The sequence below is a fragment of the Lissotriton vulgaris genome, chromosome 6, assembly GCF_964263255.1.
Source record: "Lissotriton vulgaris chromosome 6, aLisVul1.2, whole genome shotgun sequence".
Classification (NCBI taxonomy): domain Eukaryota; kingdom Metazoa; phylum Chordata; class Amphibia; order Caudata; family Salamandridae; genus Lissotriton; species Lissotriton vulgaris.
Genome location: NC_141694.1, coordinates 1,514,303,385 through 1,514,323,480, shown reverse-complemented (window position 1 = coordinate 1,514,323,480; position 20,096 = coordinate 1,514,303,385).

The following is a 20,096-nucleotide window of genomic DNA, read 5'->3' as shown; positions in this document are numbered from 1 at the left end:
GGAATCCCCCTCCATACACGTATAGCACCTTAGCGTGTGCGACACTTTTTAACAACACATATCACTTTATATAATTTATAGTTTTTTCACCCACACACTCATTGGTCCTGAGGAAAGCCAGATGTAAATATAAAAGGCCTGGCTGAAACATGTCGACCACATAGGACGTGGGAGCTCATAATTCACTCCACTGCGTCCGACTGCCTTTTTATTCGCTAGCGTGGGCCCAGATATTAAAGTTATCTATATACCCTCGGGAACTGGGACCTACTGCATAGCTTTTAAATCACTTTCTTACACACCCCCTCACAGCACACTCAGAGAAGTATACCAGCTCCTCAGTAATCTGGAGTCGAAGCACACCCAGGACACATTCCGTGTCACTGTGGTGGGCCCGATGATGAAGCATGCCACCAACTAGGTTGGTGGGTGAGGGCTTAACAACCAAACCAAGTGGTTTGCCATCATACGTACGTACTGAGTCTCCCTAAAAACACAACGAAGCTAGTCCTTTATTGATAAGTACATAATATACATATTGACAGTATGTGATCTCTAGAGAAAAACATAATAACAAGTGTATCATTGTCACGTTGATTCTAAATGTTTAGGGTTTGCGTCGACGGGTTAGCAACACCTCTCGAGCGAAGTACAGTATCAATATTGTAATATAAAAAGTCACTATATATAAGGTAAAAGGAGCCTGAAAAGGAGTAATATTTGTTGTAATATATATGTTTCAAAGAACAAGCTGCTGACGTTACAGAGAAAAAGGGAAAACATGCAATAACATTTTTTTTCTACATATAAATGTTTAAATATTGACAAATAGTCACAATTTATAACTAAGGGGCCTATTAGGATGGCGGATGGACCTGCGTCTGTCTGCCACCCCTGAGGTGGAGGGACCGTCCGCAGAGGCAGCGGCGGTCCCTCCGGTGCAATTAGGATGTGACCGCCACCCTGGCAGTCACATCATGTATCTTTAACCTTGCGGCGGGTGCTGCTTGAAGCAGCACCCGTTGCATGGTTAAAAATTTATGTTTTACATTTACATGCACAAAGCGGCAGGCACTGCGCGGTGCCTGCCGCTTTGTGCATGTAGATGCTGGAACCCCCCATGTGCACCCCCCACCCCGACACCCTGGGGGCCCGCAACGGGCCCCCAAACACCAAAGACCACATGCTTTTCCACGGCGGAAAAGCCGCAGTGGAAAAGGATGTTTAAATGCACATTGTAATTTGGCTGACGGTGTCTTGCAGACACCGCCACCTAATAGCCCTCCACACCCCGCGGATCAGCGGCGGATGGACCTGCCGTCCGCTGTTGGTCCCACCGCATTCCCACCGCCATCCTAATCTGGCGGTGGGTGTTTTCTGTGGCCGCAGCGGTGAATCCGCATCCTCCAGGCCGGCGGTGGCTTCCGCCGGCCCGGAGGATGCGGATTCACCGACATCCTAATCGGCCCCTTAGTACTATGCCTATGCCATCTTGAAACAACTTACAACTCCGGAATATGTTTGTTGACACAAAAAGAGAATCCGATGCTGGAGAACAGAACTGTTTAGTAGTCTATGGAAGGAAGATGTGGCTCCGCCTATGTAGATGGCATGTTTTGAAGTTTACACATGCTCACGTTTTAACTGTTTTTTGTCTGCACGTGTTCGGAAAAGTTTTAAACTGTGAAGCTGTAAAGGTTTCGATTTTGATAGTAACACGTATAAGGTATTATTATCTACATACGTTGGAGAGTTTAAAAACTGTTACTCAGTAAAATGTGTTCTTTGCATTTTCATGATTAAAAGCATCTAAATAGAAGACGTATAAAAAAATATCGTTATCATTAGATGAAAAAAAAAGGTTTAATATTTGTTATTTTTATGGTTCTTAATTTAAAAAATGCTAGCATTTGTAGATCATAATCCTACCCTCGGAAAGATGTGCTGGCGCTTGGGGCTTTGGGAAGGGTATTAAATAATAAATGCCCTTTTCTATGCACCTGTAGACTTGGCTTTTAAACATTCAATTGCCTAGTCTGTATATTCACACTTCCTCCAAACATTTTGGTACTGCTATTTTAGTATTGCAGTGAGCCATTCAGCAGTATGTGTTTATGTATACACTGTTCTAAAAGTGAAGCTGCTGTACATTTTGCCAGACAGTATTGTAATAATTCAGCCAGTACCCAAGTAGTCATGGTGCAAAGTGGGCCTTAGGGCATGGACTGTTTCAAAGTCCTATACACTATGCATGCAGTCTTGTATGCATGGGAAACTTGTCTTTTATAGCTTTTATTATCCAGTCTATGTTCTTACACTTCCAGCCAACTCTTAGTGATTGCTGATTCAGTATTGTAGTGAAGTATTCCGCAGAATGCCCTTATGTATGCACTGTGCTAAAAATGAAGCTCTTCCAAATTCGGACAGACACTCTTGTTGCAGAACTGTAATTATCCAGTCAGTACTCAAGTAATCATGGTGCAAAGTAGGCCTTAGGCCATGTACTGCTTTAAACCTGTATAGGGTATGCATGCACTCGTCTATGTAGGTGCACATTTGTTTTTTATACATTCAATTGTCCAGTCTGTATCATTAGACTTGCACAATCAGTCTCACTCTACTGTTTCAATATTGTAGTGAGCCATTCAGCAGTATTTCCTTATATATGTACTGTATAAATTCAGTCATGCACTTTCTTTGCAGAACTGTAATCATGCAGTCAGTACCCAAGTAATTATGGAGCAAAGTAGGCCTTAGTAAATGGACTGCTTCAAACTCCTATTTACTATGCATGTACGGTTCTATGCACCTACAAATTTACCTTTTATATTTTGAATTCCCCAGTCTCTATCCGTACACTTCCAGCAAACACTCTTTCATTCCTGTTATAGTTTTGTAGTGACTCATTGATCAGTGTGTAGTAATCCATTCTCTACATTGAAACAGTAATCAGGAGATGTACAATAAGTGGTACATTCCCAGAGATATGGCAGTTATTGTGCACTGTGATATCAGCACAATGGATGCACAGTATTTACAATGTAGTGTCTTATGGAGCAAAAACGGCACAGATATGTGATGTATTTGTGTTGTGAAGGTGGTGCATTGCTTGACTTGCATTCCAAGTGCAACGCAGCTCCAGCAATGCTCTTGGGGTTCTATGCTCACAAAGCTGTGTCAATCCTTACACCTGTTTCAAGCAGGTAGAGGGTTTTGATGTAGCATAGGACTAAAAGTGACTGAATTAAATATTATAGTTTTCACGCAGTCACTTTTAGGAGGTGTTACTATGCTGGAACACTTGCATTCCCTCCCCCCCTCTCTGCGCAGGAAAGTCTCTTTCTGGCGCAGTGCTTTAGAATATGATGCACCTTCCATATGTGTCACATTGTAAAAATCAGGTACTATGGTACATCTTTTGCAACACACCCGCATCACAAAAATGACGGAAAAGATGTGTAAAAGAGGTACAAGGGGGTTATAAATTCGCTCCCATCACATACAAATTTACCCAGGCAGTTTCACTAGCAGTGCAAATTGAAGTATAGACTTCTAACATATTTATATGGATGTGTTACACTGAAGTGCTTTGGAGGTACTACAGTATAGTATAGGTAAACACCTTATACATTTATGCTGTAGCACTCTCTTATAGTTTTGCACTTTCACATTCACCATACACTACCAATTCATTCATTTATTTATGCACTATACATTCATTCTGACAAAGTTTTACACACTAATAGAGAAATATAGTTCTTTTTTAAGCCAGTGAAGGTAGTTCTGAAAAGAAGTGTTTTTTTTTCTTTTTCTTTTTCTATTTCTTTTGTATTTTTTCAGGAAGTTTTTAGTTGTTTTTTTTTAAATCAAAAAAATGAAACTGAAAACAAAAAAACTGTGGAACAGGAAGAAAAAAGAAAAAATATATTATTGTTCTGGGCAACGGTGCTCTTCTTTGCTCTTCACAATGAAGTGAATAGACTGCTCACTGTAAGAAAGGAGTTCTCTGCAAAATTTACAGTGAATTGTAAGATTTGCAAACTGAGGCACAATAATGGGATGCAGACTGTTCAGAGGAGGTGGTGGTGCTTTTGAGGTAGAAGCAACTGCAGGTTGAGGGTTTTCCTGGAACCTTTGTGTTGTCATCCTTCCATAATTATTTGGATGCAAATTTTTGACATGGTGAACCATTGAGGCTGTCCCGAAAGAGTACTTTTTAGTTGGGTCGGCCCAGGAAAGTGTAACCTCACAGATCTTGCAGGTTACTTTCGGTACATTCACCTTTTTCTGTCACTCTGGAAATGAAGAAAACTTCCAAATTAAAGCTACTTTTCTCTTTTTCTGAGGTGGCTTAGTAACAAAATGTTTCTTAAAGGAATCTACTGATGAAGTCTCTAAAAGCGCAGCCATTGTAGAGTTTGGTTGTAAAAGACTACAGCTCCACAGAATAGATGTTTTTCCTGGGAAAGTCGAAGTAGGATAATAAAAATGAGAGGGGTCTTCCAACAGTTGGAATAGTAAGTATTATGAACCAATCAAAACTCTCCGTTTATGGTCGGATGAATTTGCGTACTCTTACAGTGCTCTTACGCTGCTCTTAAGATGCGAATATGTACGACGTACCTTTGCGATTTGCGTAATTGCTTTTAAATGTAATAATCGCTTATTAAAAGTTAAAAAAAAGTATTTTCATGATTGTCCTAGATACTCTCTTCCCTTAATATAAACGTTAAATGCATAAATATATGTTTTTGAACAATTAGAAACTTTTGCACCGTACGCTTACAGGGCGCCGTATAAGACGTCACGCAGAAACGTTGATGCAATGTGTAAGGTCAAAGCGTAACTGTAACGAGTGCGTGGCTATGCGCAGAGGACCATTTGCCGTAGAAAGTGTGGTGCGGTCACTGTACGCGAACGGTGCGATTACCCCCAAAAATATGAAAAGGGAATTTTACAGATTCTAATTGTAAAAAATTGAGAACATTTTCTTTTTTTTATATAAAAAAAATTGGGATTTAGTTTTGTTATTATTTTACATTAAGAATATGAAATATAATTTAAAAAATAAAATTACTATAAAAAATTTTCATAAAAATTTAAGAAATTAGTATAAAAAGAAAGAAATGTAATAATTTATACATTTAAAAATGATCATTTACTAAACCTTTGAAATTCACTGAAAAAACCATAGGTTTCAGCCACGTTATAGTTAGGAATTAACATTTAAAAAACCTTGCAAATTCACTGAAAAAACCTTAGGTTTCACACATGTTATAGTTAGCTGGAGATTTCACTCATACAAAACCATTGAAATTCCCCCGTTATAGTTAGTTCAGCTAAGTATAACTCACACGCCCGCAATGCACTGTTGATGACGTCACATATTACATCACTCATGACATGGTCAGTGACATCTCTCATGACATCACTGATGACATCTTAAATGACATCACTGATGACATCATCCAGTGTGTTTTACGGAAAATTAGATATGTTTTATATATGTACATCTCAAGGTCGATGGTAGAATAAATGGGTATATAAGTGTCTAAATGGATGATTTTTTTTGTAAAATTGATTGTATAACTGACTTATTAAGTGAATCTTAGCGAATACAAGTATTACCGAGTAATTTTTAAATATTTAAATATCTGTATCAGTGTCTCACTTTGTGCATAGGTGGCTGCATGGGTTGGTGACTAGCTACATGAGTGTCTATATGGGTTATTAGTTGTTTTTTAAACTATCAGTATGAATGTTTGTATAGTTCGGTGGGGAATATTATTTAGCGCATAGATGCATGAATGAGTGACTGACTGTATGTGTTTTGAAGACAGCATGTGTGCAGGACTGTATGGGTGAATGACCTGGACTTCTGCCCCTGGTGGAGTCAGTTCTTGTTCACCCCGACCTCAACTTCCTCCGGTAATCATGATTTATTCTTGGGTAAAGCCCAAAAAGAAATTATGGGTGAGCGGATAGCGGATAAGTATGTACTGAGGGATGACATGGGTCTTAACTATGAGTATTGTTATATCAAAACGAGATGTAATTTTAAGATGAATTACAATTACTGTGTATAGAAATTGTTAAAGACTACTGTTATGTTTTAGAGGTTTTTACTGTAAACATATGCATTAACCATGTAAATAGGACATTGGACACGAAATTTTATGACAAACTAAGACATGAATATTTAATCACCGGGTGGAGGTGTGCACGCGGGTGATGTTTTTTTTTAGCAGATGCTGTGCATTGACTTAGGAACACGGCCTATTGTTTATTATTGGTGCTATATGCCATGAATCGCTTCTTAAATGGGTACTGTGGGTCTTTTCCCAAAATGTATATTTTCGCCACGATATGGGTAGCACTAAGAGAGTGTTTTCTCACTTCCGGGTTTCATGCGTTCTAGTCCTCCAGCTAGGGGTGTGTTTTCTCACAGCCGGGAGGAAGCTTAGAGTTGGGGTTTCCGATCATGTGTCACAACATACAGTTGGGCGCGAACCGGGAACCCAGGACGGGACGGATGTATCGCCATGAACGCGTGAGTATAACCGGGCATTTAGCACGCGTGATTCATGTCTTTTTATCTAACTCAGGACATGTGGTTTTGACATTTGTACTCGTAATTTTGCCGCCAGCTGGTACACACATGCTGGAAGAGTTTAACGTCAGCAGAACGCAAGGTTCCCTGACACTCGCATGATTCTGACTTGAATCCTGCAAGGTAAAATTTCTTTCCACGTACGCATGGGGTGATGGTTAGTTGTCACGTTGGTAAACTTTCAATGGGTTTAAAATGGTCATACTTTTGAATTAAGAACCCAAGCACTAAAGGGCTGGCAGATTTCATGTGTTTTTTTATCTCTATCTGTTACAGAGCGCCTATGTACTTGTAGACGCAGCCTCAACTACCATACAGGGACTATTTTTCCTTTAGGAACGAATTGTCAGGAGAACAAATCTAATATATTAAGGTATGATTACCATTTACAACATGATGAAACTGCGTTTTTTGTCACGGGAGACCGGGCTTGAACTGACCAACTCTGATGTGGGCTGACCTGGGGCTTTATGTTGCTTGTATTCTTGTCCTGGTCCGTGCTACAGAGTGAGAATTTGGGATTTTGATTATTTGTCCTCAACTATGGATAGAAACAGGCCGCGCCGGGTTGGAATTAACTCCGGAGGAGCGGTGAGTCATCTTACGACTATTATCCACACGTCCTGTACCGATCATAGAGACAGTGTTTTTTAGCAAAACTCTAGAATCTTTATTACTATTCTCAACTCCCCTTTGTTTCTTGTTTTTTTACCTTATATCTTTTTCAACAGACCATAACCGTTTTACGGCACATACGCAAGGTATGTTAGAATCTGATGCTCTCACATTTTAGAGGAGCGCATTTGAAATGAAATCACTTTATACGTTGGAATTGGAGCATGCGTTGTGTTGCATGGTGCACAGGTGTTTCCTGGGGAATTGATATGGTTACAAATGGTTGTTTTGTTGGGACGCTTAGTGTGGCATGACAAAGCGCTCATACTTGGAGATGTAGGACCGGATGGAACTACATGTTGTGTTTCAACCATCTTTTTGGCTAACTTGTCACCATATGGAATACACTCATAGGGTGAAACACATATATGCTTATATGCACCTGTTATTTGAGTTGGATGCTGTGTATGTCAAGTACAAATATTTTGGATTAAGCAAATTTTCCATTGTATGTATTTTGTATCTTTTTCCAGCCCTGAAGATTTGCGCAAACTTTGTTCCTTACGCGATGAAACACGTGTTGGCTTGCTGTGGGAACGATTAAAATTTGAGAGAATTTCATTATTCAAGAAACCTACGAATATTGTTGTCTTTGTTACCTTATTTATCTACTGTTCATGTGCCAATACTAATGTGAGGGATTTGAATATGTGTGCATAGGCGATTTTTGTGATTGACTATTTGTGTATCTAGTTTTGGACACACTTTTGAGCGGTTGTATGGTTTTCCCGCTCGCCTTTTGCACCATTTAGACATTTGAAGTTACAGACACCTCTGCGTACACAAGAGGCTGAGCGCCTGGTATTTCTCTGAATACTAATTAACCCTTCCAGTGGAGTCTACATATGTACATATATTTTAAACTAGTATATGTGAGTATTAATGTTTATAAGTGAGTATATATGAGAATGAGAGATTGGAAGAGTTCCTGTATAAATAAGTATGTGTTTCTATAAGTGATTGTTTAAGAGAGTAAGTATGTGTACGTTTCTGTAGAAGTGTAGTGGTGTGTGTATTGCTGTATATGCAAGTGAATGGATGTTTGATGGTTTATTTGCATGTGTGAGTATGTGTGTAAGTAACTCTATGGATGAGTATCGGTGTGTAACAGGATGCATAGGTGTATGAGTACATATGATGAGTGAGTACATGTATGAGTGACTATATAGAACTATTGGTGAATGAGTGGATGTGTATGTAGATGTTGGAATTACTGAATAGGTTGTTGTAAGTGGTATTGGTATCTCCATTTTTTTGAAAATGTTAGTTTCTATTTTTGAATGTGTCTATCAAAGGGTATATTAGGGTGAGAGGAGGTCTGCCATTCTTTCACAACAATGATGTCATCAGTGATGTCATCAATGATATCATTTGAGATGTCACCAGTGATATCATGAGTAATGTCACTGACCATGTCATGAGTGATGTAATATGTGACATCATCAACAGTGCATTGCGGGCACGCAAGTTATAGTTAGCTGAACTAACTATAACAGGGGAATTTGAATGGTTTTGTATATGTGAAATCTCCAGCTAACTATAACATGTATATATATACAAAAAAGTTGCTTATTCTGGACTTCACCAACCCATGGGGAGTGGCGCGCACGCCGTTGGGGCACACCGACTGTCTTGTTTCAATTTATAAACATACAGTTCAGCACGCTCTCAGGAATATCAAACTCAGCATAATCTGGCGTTCACCTCCAAGTTTATTCATGGCGCATTTCGCTTCAGGACAAAGCTTGATCACGTGAATTGTACAACCACTAGGGCATCTGATATTGCGAACCATCATGAAAATAGAAATGGGACTCAAATACAATACATAAGTTGCGATGTTCATTTCAAAACAATAACATGGTGCATGAATCAATGTTACTCAAAGCGGCCGCAAAACATACACACACAACGAATGTGATAATGTCTAACTAGCAATTGTAGCATAAAATGGCTGTGCATGTCAAGTTAATAAATCCGCATTAGAGTATAAAATAAATCAGATACATCTCATGCATCAGGACTGTTCTAAAATATGAACAGTTAATTTCTCAAAATATTATGCATGACCAAGCAAAAAAGAAAAGCATGATCAATCCAAAGGGCGTTGCTGCTTGTGTGTGTGCGTGGCCCAATGAACAATAAAGTTACACACGACTGGTAACAAGGCGGTAGCCTGAACTTGTGCAGAAGAGAACAAGCAACGAATCAGAAGCACCAGGAGGTGTGCTGATCACAGTGGAAGGCCAAGCTAATTGAGCTAACTATAACTTGAGCACCCGCAATGCACTGCTGATGATGTCACATATTACATTACTCATGACATGGTCAGTGACATCTCAAATTACATCACTCATGACATCATCCATGTGACAATCTGATGCACATACTGATGCTCTAACATAAACTTTGATACGCCCATTCTAAAATGCTGACTACTATTTTTGAAACCATAAACAGAAGAATGCCATATACTACATAGCACTCACTATTTCCTATTTCAAATGCTCAACTAACTAAAACGTCCCTGAAACCTATTTTTTTTAGTGAATTTCTAAGCTTTTTTGAATGCTAATTCCTAACTATAACGTGCCTGAAACCTATGGTTTTTTCTGTGAATTCCTCAAGTTTTTTAAATGTTAATTTCATATTTTAATGTTTCTAAAACCTATATTTTTCAAATATTCTTTTTAATATTTTGGAACTCTATTATACTTCTTTTTTAACTTTAAAAATGATGTACTGTTTTATATCTTCCCCCAAAAAATATGTATATATATTTTGTTGGGGGGGGGAACTGCGCTCCCATACTGGTAGCCTACCAATCTCCATCACCATGCGAATCCTATCTACCATATTGCTAAACTCATAAATGATGCGCATTTCGTATCCGACGATTTCGTGTCACCGCGTCAGCGTAACATCATATACACATGAAGTCACCCCAGGTGCTACTTTGGTATCCGACGGGTACGCACTACCAAGCCAAGCGTTATGTCATGTATGTATGGTTTTGCGCCCGCTGCGCTTTGCATATGTGACGAGTACATGCTGCCAGGCCATGTGTTACGTCACAAATGTATAGCATCGCACCGGGTACGCCATTCCCTTTTCTTTTTTTGGCTCAAAAGTATATCTAACTAACTTTAAACAGTATATGAGAGCAAGCGATAATTTAAAACATTTACATATTTCTAACTGTAATAAACGTATATTATGATAAATATATTTTGTCAAAATCACGTTGGGTGCGGCCTCCTTGAGCGCTCGGTGCGCGATTGCCATGTGACCTTAAAAAAAAGCATTTGATTGGTTCATAGCATTTCCCATTGCAACATTTGGACGGCCCCACCCATTTTACTCATTCTCACAACAGTGTTTGATGAGAGACACCTCTTCTGCTTAGAAAGCTTTTTTGAAAAGTGTATTCTTCTATACACATATCTTATACTACACACAACATGCAACAATCATCTTGACCAATATTCATGCTCTGTACATTAGCCTTCCACTAGTGATTGCATGCATCTCAAAGGTTCCATCAAAAAACAAATATGTGTTACACAATGCCCCTGGTGTGTGTGTGCACATTATTGTGTTCCCTTTCGGCCTGGGTATTCGTGGCTCTAAGAAGTATCAAGAGCCATGGGCAGAGTGTACACCATAGATCACATGTGACAAACAGTAAACAGCAATGTGTAGATTTCTTTTGTTGTCAAGCTTTACCAATATAGTAGTGTGTTATAAGTCAGACTTTCAGATTCACATGTGACATGCATTGCTTGACTCTAATGAGTGTTATCACTGTTTATGATTTAGCCTCATTGCTCATCCTCTCTCCATCCGAGCACATTCACATGAGTATGCTTCGCGATAGCAACACTTTCAATAATACCGCACACCATTGACATGCGTGTCTGCGCATATCCACAACCTTGACAACGACATGTAATGTTCACCATCCAATCTTTTCAAACACCATCTCATTAACAATAGTTTCCCCTCTCCCAACACATGCTACACTAATCGAAATTGCACACTCTGTGAGGTCAAAACTACAAAAGAAACACATATAAGTACACTTTCTGGCCAGACAGGAACTGAACATCGTCCAGGCCACAGGAATAATTATTCACACCGCTACGCAGGCCTGGCGTATGCAAGCCCAGCCCACTTTGCATACGTAGGTTAACGGCGACGCCACATGTCCCAGTTTTCCCACACTGCCTCAGGTGATATGGCCGCATCCACCTCGCATATCACAGTGCGCAATAAAAAAAGGATTCATGAGGTGTACACCATCCTGGCAAGCAACACAGGCTCTAAATTGTGAGCCCCACTGCACGTCATCTACGAAAGGGATCCACGAGGTGTACACTATCCTGCAATCAACACTCCATCTGAATTGTGAGCACTGCTGCCCATAGTGTTTGCTCACACAACAATGACAGCAGGAAAGCAGAGCGTCCTGGGTGCACAGGGCTTGGGGCGGGGGGACGGGTGGGATGCATTACCCTGGCAGCTCAGGCGCGAACAAATGATGTTGCCAGGCATAATGATGTGATCTTTGACCTCCTTCAGTCTAATCTCTGTCTCATTTTAAAGACCTGCTGAACCATACTGTAGGCCTGAGCCAGTGGGCAGCGCTACCAAACAGACACCTCTAGAGCGAGGTGCTGCAGGAGGGGTGGAAGGCATCAGCCAGAGTGCGCACGTGCGAATAAGCAATGTTGCCTTGTGTAATGATGTGATCTCTGACCTCATTCAGTCACATCTCTGTCTCATTTTAAAGACCTGCTATACAATACTGTAGGCCTGAGCCTACGGGCAGAGCTGCCCTACAGACACCTGTTGAGCGCGATGCTGCGGGAGGGGTGGGGTGCATCACCTTGAGTGCGCATGTGTGAAGAAGCGATGTTGCTGTGCGTAATGATGTGATCTCTGACCTAATTCAGTCACATCTGTCACATTTTAAGTACCTGCTGGACTGTACTGTAGGCCTGAGCCAGCGGGCAGCGCTGCCCTACAGATACGTGGTGTTGGCTTTTAAGACACTGTAGTGAGCTTGTTACTAAGTGTATATGCACACAGGCTTCCGCCACTGCATTACAGGCGCCTATTATGCTTCTAGCATGCGCTCTGTTCCTTTCTATATAAACCTTTGTATAACGTATAATTATTTAACCTTGTGAATTCTAGAGCACTCCATCTCCTCTTTGAACCACGATTACCACTAACAATTGGTAGATCATACTTCAAAAACTAAGGATGCACTCAACTCCTATTTTCTATCAAGCTTAAAATAAACCTTCATTTACCTCCAGACTTTTCCACCATTAAATTATTGCTCCCTTTTCAGAGATTCCATCGATTGCCTCAAGAAGGGCAGAGCGGGAGCTGACCCCGCAATGATGCTCTGGGCATTCTGACACCTTCAATCGTGGTATCAAGACACCGTCCTCGACCTGAGACCTTATCTACCTTACAAACGTACCCCGGACATGGAGCTTGCACCAACACGTTGTGGGACACACCGGTGGTGGCAGATGAGCAGGGAAGCCTTGGTGTGCAAGACCTGCAATTGAGCACAGTGCAGGGGAAGGGGCTGAGGTGCAGCACAGTGGGGGCACATGTGCATATAAGCGATTTTCCCAACGCTAATAATGTAGGACTATATTATCAAAAAACGGCAATAACATTATCACTATTTTTAGCATCAGGAAACTACTGCTAAAGTGGCTATAATGGGCTTGATAATATGCCCTTGTGAATTCCCATAGAAGCCCAGGTTCACACCAGAACCTGGGCTTCTATGGGAATTCATAATGTCATATTATCAACCCCTTATCGCCGCTTTAGCAGCAGTTTCCCGCCGAAGCGGCGATAATGTTATTGCCGTTCCTTGATAATATGGCCCATAATCTCTGGCCTCATGTGTTTCATTTTAAGGACTTGCTAAACCACACTCTTTCTTGCGTACCCCAGCTTCCTAGACAAACGGGAGGGTAAACACTAAGGGCTGGGTGCAGTAGGCCGACGATCTGTCTCCACCTCCCTCTCTTCTTTTGTCTCACCCTCATCTTCTCCCTTCCACCCACTTCCCCTCCCTTCCATTCTCACTATCATCCTTTCATTCGGACTACCTTTCTTTAACTCTTCCACATAGCACACATACCTATGTTTCATTTTTGTGTTGCAGGTTTCCTACGCTGATTCCACTGGAGTCCAACCCACATTTTTTTTATTATGCTGTTTCTTCTATTAAAGTTACTTTTCTATGTATTTGTGTTTTAATAAAGGTTACTTTTTTATCAAATAAATAATGTGTATAGGTCTTCTTTTTCTGACAACACTTGTCTAGTATTTATTGTGAAAATCATCTGTTGATATGAGATTTTAAGGTCAAACATATCTAATATTAGAGTGCACCTACCAAACATAATCTAACTTACCATTAGAGAAATTAAGCCTGGGTAATTGTACAACTGCAAGAGTTCTATGAGTTTATCACTTTATAACACCATAAGTACTGACTGTGTGATTACAGAACAAATAAGGCACTGCCTAGGACCACCGAGGCTTCAGGGGCTGCTGAGGCCCACCCTGCTTATTTAAATAAAGCCCCCGAGTGTGGCGATCACCGGACTTCAGTTGGCCTTGAACCCCCCGAACAATTAGTAAATAATACCCGGGAAGGTGGCAGTCCCCTACGCTGAAAAACATCTGTGCCCTTCCGCACCTAATTTATATGTGACATTAAGAGCCCCAGTCCTACAGAGACCCCGCAATATAATGATTGGATTGGCCAACCACCAGGAGCCTCATTTAAAAAAACGGGTGAGACCCGCTTCTTTTTTTTTGTTTCTTTTTTCTCTCCATTTTTACCTTCTGCATCCCCTCTATTAAAGCAATACAAGTTTTTCCTCCTCTTCCTTCAAGTAGTCAAATAAGTTTTGCTATCACAGGGTGGAAGCCATGCATCAGCCCTCTAATAGCAAACACAAATGTCCTGCAAATGCATATCCCGGGACATTGTATGACCTGCGCCTGACATCTCGCCCTCCCTAGGACCATGATGCATTTGTTAGTATAAATGCATACTAACACTACTTACACACGTGTAGTACAGTGACCAGAATGTAGTAAAGAAGCAGAGGAAGCGCAAAATACAAATCCTACCAGAAGTCGGTTGAAAGTTCAATGAGCCGGTGACCCAGGCATGAGTAGAAACAGCTACATGAAGAAAACGGGTCTTCAGCACAATGCAAGCAATTTTGAAATATTGGTGAGTGGTGCTTTCTTTTTACCTACTCCCGCTCGTCGACAAATTTATGTAGTGAAAAGGCAGACAGCAGTGGATCTAATAAGTAGATTTATTACAAGAAAACAAGACACCTGAAACAACCACCAACAGGAGCAGACAGCAAGGCATCCGTCTTCTCCAGCACCATGTACAAACATCGCAAGGTTCCCCTCATGACAGCCCTTCATTCTAACATTACATACTTAGATTCTAGTAGAATTTCATACTAACATTCTACTATGGCTTACATTGGAATACAACACAGAGCACATGATTTTACAGCAACGAACTCATGGTTTCATCCACGAGTCTTGAGACAGGTAGGGGTATGTATTTTGCTTCCCACTCCCTATATTGTATAAACGTAAATGAACACTTCTTCCACAGGTATGCTACAGAGCCCAGAGCACATCACTTTACAGCAATGACCTCACAATTTAGGCTCAAGGTTTAATCCTCGAGTCATCACACCAGTAGGGGTGAGTAGTTCACTTCCCACTCCCTATATAATATTAACGCATACTAACACTACTTACACACTTAGACTACAGCGGCTAGTATCCTACATTGCCCAGAGCCCATCACTTTACAGCAATCAGCTCGGTTTGCTCCCTGAGTTTTCACCCTGGTAGGCGTGAGTACTTTGCTTCCCACTTCCGGTATAGTATAAACACACGGTACCGGTCAGTAGTTCACTTCCCACTCCCTGTATGGTATAAACGCCTACTAACACCACTTACACACATATACTACAGCACCCAGAGCCCTTCCTTTTACAGCAATCACCTCAATTTCATCCCCAAGTCTTCACACCAGTAGGCGTAACTACTTTGCTTCCCGCTCCGTTATACTATCAACACACAATAGTGGTCTGTAGTTCACTTCCACTCCCTATATGGTATAAACGCCCTCTAACACTACTTGCACACGTGTGCTACAAACACCAGACCACATCACTTTACAGCAATGACCTCACGGTTTAGACTCTCAGTTTCATACCCGAGTGTAGCACCATATCATATCAGCACCATGTCACTCTGAGGACCAGCGCACTTTCAGACCTGTAACAGTGACTACTTTGCTTCGCACTTCCCCACAAAGCTTACAGTGCTACTACCCTCCTTTCCTACTTTTTTTGCCCTTTTTCCCCCTACTCGCTTCAACGGAATCACAAAATGGCAGCCAACACTTCCTAGGTTCAATACCATCACAGCCAATGAGCAGCAAGCTCCTGCTCATAACGCCTCAGCCAATCAGATGGCAGAATTCCAAAATATCGATATCTATAAATTTCAATATTTATCATATTTATCAAAAACTACTGAACGGATTTACACCAAATAAACAAAAGCGTGCTTTCTACACCAAGACCCTTCTCTCTGCCAAATTTGGGGTAATTCTGTTCACCCATTCGACCTGTAGCCTTGTGAAATGACGCCAAAGTTATAAGCAAAACAAAAAATGCTCTTCCTATGGAAACTCGGGCCTAACTCTATAACTACCTACTGGCGACCGCCAGTAGGTAATAAAGAACACATTAGAATAGTTCCTTGATTCTTTTAGCTTTCAAAACTTCTCTCTATTACTGTCTTTTTAATAATCCACATAAACAATTTTATTAATATTCAAGTACACATAGAAGTCAGAAACGCAACTTATTCTATCAACACACATTCTAAAACATTCTACAACACTTGGAGTTTATAAGTTCATTAATTATGTTTAACCTAACGATATCTTTTGCAACATTTCTCAAACATTTAACTGCACATGCAGGTTAAAAGTTCACGATTGTTTTAAGTACGAACAGTGCCTTCCAAATGCAATTTGAATTTTGAATTTAAAAGTACTTTTAAAGCGCACGTATACCAGCGGTTTCTTGGCGCTATAACTAACGGGATCTGAGGTTACAACCAAGGAAGGCAGAGGGAGTATTTACTCAAAAGACTTCGTGAATAGGTGGGTTTTAAGACATTTACGGAATTGTGGGTAGAGGGTAATAGAACGAAGTTCGAGGGGAAGGGAATTCCAGAGGGTGGGGGCAAGAACAGCAAATTTAGAGCCTCCCCACTTCTTTCTCCGGAAGCGTGGGATGGTGAGGAGGGACTGGGAAGAAGAGCGGAGATCCCTGGTGGGAACGTATAAGACGATCTCGGAGGAGATGAACGCTGGCGCCATGCCAAGTCGGGCCAGGAAAGTAATGGATGCGAGCTTGAATTGGATTCTAGCTCGTACGGGGAGCCAGTGTAAGGATTTCAGAAGAGGAGTAGAGTGGTGAAATTTAGGGAGATTAAAGACCAGGCGGGCCGCCTGGTTTTGTATCTGTTGTAGGCGACGCAGACTGTATGCAGGAATACCGGCATACAGGGCGTTACCATAGTCCAGGCAGGACACCACCATGCAAGTAGCAGGTGTGGTTGAGTTGAGCAAATGCTATCCTATAATATGTACTCCACGTTCAAACTGCTGTTTCTTAACCAATCACAAAGATGCTTTTCTACAAAACGCACTTTACTGCACTTTACTTTTAAAAAACAATGCTTTTCATCTCCAAATCAGATACCATTTTGCATGCAAAAAGAAACTAGTTCCCCATCTTTACACATATCTCTTATTCTACGAAAGAACTGCATGAGCTACAGATATCTTTCCATACCTTCCAGTCATACCTTCAAAATGCTAGTGTGGATCGTAGGACATAGCTATGTTTTCTGGTGCAAGAGGTATGCAGAACAGAGAAATATTGACTTAGACCTAGGTTTACAAAATGTGTACATTAAATGGTTTGGACAGAGAGGATTGAAGTGGCACCATTTATTGCCTTTGGTTAAAACCTGTTTGCATTTCCAACACCCTGACATCATGATTTTGCACTGTCGTGGAAATGACCTAGGTACATTGACTGGGGTAGGTTTGGAAATGCTTATGAAGGACACCTTTGGACAAGTGATGTTACTTTTGCCTCATACGGTCTTTGTATATTCCAATATATGCCAAACACAGAAGTGGAAATGGTCCAAGCAATTTTGTCCTCAGATTGAAAAATCTCGGAAGAAAGTCAAGAAAGCTGTGTCTGCATACCTCAGAGACCACAAAATGAGCTCCATCTACAACAACATATGTTTTGATATGGTGGATATATACAGAAGTGATGGAGTACACTTCACAGATCAGGGAAACTTAGGGGCTTATTAGCAAGAAACCCGGTAAAAATGATCGCCGTTTTAGCGGCAGGAAACTGTTGCTAAAACGGCGATAATGGGCTTGCTAATATGCATTATAGAATTCCAATGAAAGCACAGGTTAGTTGTGCAGGACATCTACCCTGGGCTTCTATTGGAATTCTATAACGCATATTAGCAAGCCCATTATAGCAGCTAAAACAGTGGTAATTTTAACAAGGTTCTTGCTAATATGCCCATTAGTTTTCCTGAATAACTTGAAGCTGTGCATCCGCACTTATATGTAGCTCCAACTAATGAACACAAGGGTTCTTTTTAGACCCACCCTATAACTTACAACTTAAGCCTGCTATTTTAGGGCCAGATAACAGCAACTAACAGACCCTCGCCAAAATGTATTCTCCACACAGCTGTGGCGCAGTGGCAAGACCATCTCACTCTGCAGCACAAACCTCTCACTTTGATCCCCGGCTCTACTCACCCATAAGGGTGAGTAGGTTGTGCTTTACAAATACCGTATTGATTTACCTTCGAACTGCCTATACAACACCACCTAAGCACCATATACAAGTTGAACACGTGTGGCACAGCACCCAGAGCACATGACTTCACAGCATAACACACACAGTTTAGGCTCATGGTTCCATCCCCGAGTCCAGCAGCAGCTCAATCTAACAGCATGACACTCTAGGCAATACCACACTTAATTTCCGTACCCAGAACTTTCAGACCGGTAGGGGTCGGTAGTTCAACAGCTTTACCCCGTGTCTGTCAGCATCTCAGCTTATGCCCCCAGCACCATCAGACCCATAGGAGTGAGTAGTTAGCCTTCACAAATACCGAATTGATTTGATACCCACAAATGTACCTTTGCACTCCCTCTATAACGCCCCCTAAGCAACATACACAAACTATGTTATATGTTATATGTTATGTTATATGTTGATTTGTATCGTGCTCTGTTAGTCGGGACTGTCCTGGCGCGGTGTGAAACAAAAGTTCATCCAAGTAGCTATAACTACATGCTGACACTACTTGGACAGATGTGATACAGCGGCCAGAGCACATGACTTCACAGCATATGACACACAGTTTGGACTAACGCTTTCATCCCGAGTCCGGCAGCAGCTCAGCTTAGCAGCATGAAACTCTAGACAGTACCTCACATATTTTCCGTACCCCAGGACTTTCAAACCAGTACGGATCAGTAGTTCGTCCTGGTAGTTATAAACACATGCTGACACTACTTCCACAAGTGTAGTGCAGCGGCCACAGCATATGGCTTCACAGCATATGACACACAGTTTGGATTTACGCTTTCATCCCGAGTCCCGCACGTGCTCACCTTAGCAGCATCAGACTCTAGGCAATACCTTACTTAATTTCCGTAGCTCACCACTTTCACACGGGGTAGGGGTGAATACTTCACTTTGCACCCCTTCTATAGCACATCCTAAACACCCAAACAGAGGTTACAGTGTTCCTACCCATCTCTTTCCCACTTTTATCTCCGTTTTTCCCCTTACTCGCTCCAACGGAATAACAAAATGGTGGCCAGCACTTCCTAGTTGCACCCGCTCGCACCGCTCGCAGCCAATCAGCAGCAAGCTCTTGCTCGTAACGTCTCAGCCAATCAGATGGCAGAATTCCCAAATATCGATATCTGTAAATTTCAATATTTCTCAAAAAACTACTGAAAGAATTTACACCAAATAAACAAAAGCGTGCTTTCTGGACCAAGACCCTTCTCCATGCCAAATTTTGGGTAATTCTGTTCACCCGTTCGACCTGCAGCCTTGTTTAAATTTTTCTATGGAAATTAACATGGAGAAAACACGTTTTGGGACCCCCTTTTTTTCTCGCCCCCCCCCCCCTTTACGAATCACCCCCAAACTTTCAACATAGGAGCTGATATCAACAAAGAAAAGTTTGCAAAGATTCGTCAAACGTCGCCAAAGTTATTGGGAATAGAATGTTGCCATTTTCCTATGGTAACTAGGTCCTAACTATAAATATATATATATATATATATATATATATATATATATATATATATATATATATATATATATATATATATATATATATATATATATATATATATATATATATATATATTCACTGAAAAAACCATAGGTTTTACACAGGTTATAGTTAGGAAGTAGCATTTAAAAAACCTATGAAATTCACTGAAAAAACCATAGGTTTGACACCAGTTATAGTTAGCTGGAAATTTTACTGACATAAAGCCAATGAAATTCCACGTTATAGTTAGTTGGACTCACTATAACTTGCGCGTGTAATGCACTGCTGATGACATTACATA